This window comes from Miscanthus floridulus, chromosome 3 (genome assembly GCF_019320115.1).
Source record: "Miscanthus floridulus cultivar M001 chromosome 3, ASM1932011v1, whole genome shotgun sequence".
NCBI lineage: Eukaryota > Viridiplantae > Streptophyta > Magnoliopsida > Poales > Poaceae > Miscanthus > Miscanthus floridulus.
The window spans coordinates 77,068,611-77,073,883 of NC_089582.1; positions in this window are offsets into that span (position 1 = coordinate 77,068,611).

A 5,273-nucleotide genomic window follows, 5' to 3' on the forward strand; every position below is an offset into this window, starting at 1 on the left:
GTTGACATTTGGATTTTGTCGATAAGAACCTGCCAATAGGTATTGCTAGCTATTTATATCTAGGATCAACATGCCCTATAAGCTAAGGAGTCATGCCCTAGTTCGAGTCATGGTGCAATCCAGAGATAACCTTCCTTGAATTGGGTAGTCAGTAGGCCTTCGGGCCTTTTCTGTCTGGAGATTGGTGATCGGCAAGTTCTAGTAGTCAGGATACCTAGGGGTATGGCATCAATAGAATGAATCTTGTTCATACTTTCATGCTTCCTCGGTCTATTATAAGTATGCTTTTTTTTGGTTGTCCTAACTAGTGGTGCTTCCATATACTATTTAAATTAAGCATGGTGCTTAGGTTAAATAGCCTACCTTAATCAAATAAGAGATGGTGTCAAATTTGATTATTGAACCAAAAACTAATTGTATAGAATTAGGTTGCACTTCTGGACTAACCCCTGTAGGAGAACTTCTAAATTTTGGTGGGTAAGTCAGGAGATCATTCTTAGAGACAAAGCAAGGCTTGAGGTACTCTCCAAAAGAATTTTGCACATCTTTTCCATAGCCTTGCTCAATCTATAAAGTTTTGATGAACAATAAGAGTACATCTTTTGAATGTTCTATGCTTAATTAAAATACTAAAACCAACTTCTCTATACCATAGAAGATGACCTTTTTGCTATATGACAACAACATTTTTCTAGGAAATCCTTGTGCATCCCTTCTGGTAGATATTGTCCACTAATCCTTTGTAGAAAATCAAAAGAAGGATCAAGAAGGGATGGCTAAAATAAGTTTTCCAAATCCTCATCTCTAGGATTGGATTCAATGGTGTATCCAAATCTGATTCTCCATTGCCCTTTCCCTTTACTTTTTCTTCTTGGAACTTCATGCTTGAATCTTCAAAAATCCAACTTCTTTTCTGCACACAAACTTTGAGGAAAGCTTTCACAAAAATATTGTGAGTTTTTGGGTAACAAGGAGGGGTCATCTGACCCCAATGGCACCCACTTTGTGCACCACTTACATTTCTATGTCACAAATTTGATGAGGGGAGCACGGTGCAAGTTTGGTAATGATAGGGGGTGGAACCCTAGTCGACCGACCCCTAGCTTTGCCAAAACTTCTCATATTTTGTCCATGTGACCTTATGTAGCTTCAAAGGTGATTTGCACTCAAATTTGTGGGAGAAAGCAGGAAGAGGGGGGTCAGCCGACTCCCCTATGACTCCTCCACTATGTCTCCCCTATGGCTATGAAAGAGCATGCTGAATAACTCATTTTCATTGCACCAATTCTTTGGAGTTCCCTCTTGCTCTTGAGCCATCGTCCTCTCTCAAGTTTCAAGTGATTGTTTTTCTAGAGACTATAAAAGGAAAAGATCAAATTTTGGCATCTTCTAGTTTCCCTTTGCTAAGCTTGATTTGACCTCACATGATTCATCAAGAATGTCTATGGTGGTTTCCAAACCCACAACATTGGTGTGTAGCATCAGCCATGACCCACAAGAACAACCAACTCAGACATTAACTGCTAACGTTAATCCCTTGCTTCCAAGTTGTGTTTGCTCTCTCTTGTTGCAGGAATCATGATATACTCAAGTAGGTGTCCCAGAAGGTGCAACAAGTGGCAAGCAAAAGTTCATCAAGATATATGAAGAGCATCTCACAAGGCTCACAAAAGGGAGCATCATCTCATGACACCGAGAAGTGATGCTTGAGCTCAACCATGGTCATTGCAATTGAAGGTTCTACCATATGCACCCAACTACATGTGCCATGACCAGATGCTTCATTGATTGATCATGGCTCTTTTTCTAAAGCTAGTGTCAGAACTTTAAAAATGGTGAACTAATGATGCTTTAAGCTCTGCTAAAAAGAATCTATGTTTCACCTATAGCTTGCATGATAACTCTATGACACCGATTCTTATAGAGTCCTTAGCATTAGATAATGCATAGGGACACAAGAGGAATGAATGGCTTTGCCTTCTAGTGATTTTGTGTCCTTCATGATATAGACCCATTTTGATTACTCATTCCTTGTCACTAGAGTTTCATGGTCGTTGTGCTTCCAAGTTATGCCTTGGTGCTCCTCGTACACACACCTAGAATGTTGTTGACTAAAGAACACTTTATCCACACATGATTAAAATGGACTAAACTAGTATTTAATTATGTTTCACCATGGTTATACAACAAAACTTCCTCTCCCATGTGAGAGGTATTGGTTGTATAAATCATGAAGACTAACCTTTGACTTGGAGAATGTGGAAAGGTGTAGAAGTGTTCCAAGGTGTAGGTAAGGTGACAAGACTTGGGGAGGTTCCCTCCCCCACTAACCATGGCTACACAAGGACACTAAAGGAGCAAGCTTGTGGGAGGAGCCCCTCCCCCAATAAGGTAAGTATTCTTTTGCCTTCACTTTTGTTTTATTGCATCTAAGGAAAATCTGAATAAAACAATAAAAAGACCTCCTATTCACATGCTTCAAGAATGTCTCATCCTTCTTATCTTATCACCCATGGTACAAGAATGAACAAGGCGGACAACATCAACCTCATCCTTTTCAATGTGCAACACCCATGCACTTGATCTCTATCTTGTCTTTGTGACCAGAACACACTTTGAGTGAAGTGTGGGGGTCAGTCGACCTCCCCAATTTCAACAAGTGGGAACTCGAGACATGCAACAGTGATGCCCACTAGAAAAGGTGTTGTCATGGAAAATTTGAGCCTGTTTGGCCACAAAAGGGCATCGAACGATGTGCCAAAGTGGTCAATTGAGCTCAATTTTGGTACACATGCAGAAGATGGCAGATAGAGCAGCATACCATGTTCTGTTTTCTAAAAGCTCACAAAGGCACGTCGGCCGACGTGTCAAAGATGGCAAAATAGAAAATAGAAAACACTAAAAGACGCCTTTGGAGAGGGGACACACCTAGGAGGTCTAGATGCCTCCAGGTGGGGTAGGCTAACCCCACCATGGGGCCTTAGGCCCACCTGCCAGCCTCCACTACTGATGCTTCATTTTCAAACATTGGTTTAACAATTCCTCTCCTCTTCTTGGTGCATGTGTGAAATTTTGATATGCTTTTATGCAATCTAAAATTAACCAAAACCACACCTAGATTAAAATTTTGAAAGTGGCATGTTTATGACATTGTTGCCATAGAAGCTTGCATAAAGTTTGTTCCATATACTTATACTTATGCTTGTGGGAAAATATCTTGATAGGAAAATCATATTGACTAAGTTGTTGTGAAGTGCGATATAGTTCTGGCTTAGAAATCCTATCTTTCCTATTCAAAGTGCTTGGAGATCTTGTTTTCTAATAAAAATGTCATAAAACCATAGTGTCATGTACTCCTCAATGGTGAGAAAATTCCTACCAAAGTCATATGATCTTACATGTTTAAAACCTTCTACATATGGTACTTATACTTGTGTTGAGTTTGGTCAAACCTTGTTGACCCTTGTTGAGAATTTTGCCATGTTCCTAAGATCAAGATAACGTACACGCCACTTATACATACTGCTTCTACATTGGAAGTATGCAAAAACATGCCTTTTATTTCCACCAAATAAATACTTCTAGGTTTTATAGTGTGGTCTCTCTCTAAGTTCATGTAAAAAGGGACATGGGCTATATGGATCTCTTTGGACCAATTGCCTACGTTAGCATCAACGGTAACAAATATGGTCTTATTATTGTTGATAATTATTCTCGCTTCACGTGGGCATTCTTTGTGTATGATAAGAGTGAAGTACAAGGGAAGGTGAAGACCTTCATTAGAAGAGCACAAAGGGAATTCATGCTACCAATCAAGAAAGTGCAAAGTGACAATGGCTCTGAATTCTGCAACACCAACATTGAAGAATTTCTTGATGATGAGGGCATCAAGCATGAATTGTTGGCTCCATATACCCCTCAACAAAATAGTGTGGTTGAAAGGAAGAATTGGACTCTCATTGACATGGCAAGAACAATGCTTGATGAATATAAGACTCTGGACAACTATTGGGCCAAAGCAATCAACACCGCTTGCCATGCTATCAACCGCCTCTATCTTCACAAGTGCTACAATAAGACTTCATACGAGCTTCTAACCAGTAACAAACCTAAGGTGTCATACTTTAGAGTGTTTGGGTGCAAATGTTTCATTCATAACAAGAAGCCCCAAAGCTCTAAGTTTGCACCTAAGATTGATGAAGGATTTCTTCTTGGTTATTGTCCGAACAAGCATGCCTATTGGGCTTTCAATAAATCCACTAGAAGAATTGAAATCATGGTAGACATGATGTTTGATGAATCTTATGGCTCTCAAGTGAAGCAAGTTGATCTAGATGTTGTAGGTAAATAAGATCCACCTTGTGAAGCAATCAAGCGATTGGCCATAGGTGATGTGAGACCAGTTGAAGCTACTAAAGAAGAAGATCAACCACTCTAAGCTTCAACACCACTCCAAAGGCCAGCTACTACCTCAGGTCCTATGAGCACATAGGACACAGAGGCTTCACTCCAAGATGTGGAGGCTCCGACGCCTAGAGGTTCTACGCCAAAACGCGGAGGCTCCGAGGTCTAGGGCAAAAATTAGCAAGAGGATGAATCAATTCATAACGATGAGCCTCAAGCTAATGATGGTGATGACAACCAACTCCTACATCAACCTTGAAATAGGCCATCTCATCCAAGAGTTCATCAAAGTATACAACGGGACCATCCCATTGATAACATTCTTGGGAGTATAAGAAAGGGGGTAACAACTTGATCTCGTCTGGCAAATTTTTGCCAAATTTACTCATTTGTTTCCTCCTTGGAACCACTTAAGGTAGTTGAAGCTCTCAAAGATTCAGATTGGGTGATGGCTATGCAAGAGGAGTTGAACAACTTTGAGAGAAATCAAGTGTGGGAGTTGGTGGAAAGACCTAAGACTAATGTGATTGGCACCAAATGGGTCTTCCAAAACAAGCAAGATGAACATGGTGTGGTGACAAGGAATAGGGCAAGATTGGTTGCTCAAGGTTTGACTCATGTTGAAGGACTAGACTTTGAAGAGACATTTGCACCAGTGGCAAGAATTGAAGCAGTCTGAATGCTTCTAGCTTTTGTTGTCCATCAAGATTTCAAGCTTTTATCAAATGATGTTAAGAGTGCCTTTCTCAATGGTCCACTCTCTGAGCTAGTCTATGTGGAGCAACCACCAAGGTTTGAGGACCCTAAGTACCTTCACCATTTGTACAAACTCCATAAGGCGCTCTTGGGGCTTAAGCAAGCACCAAGAG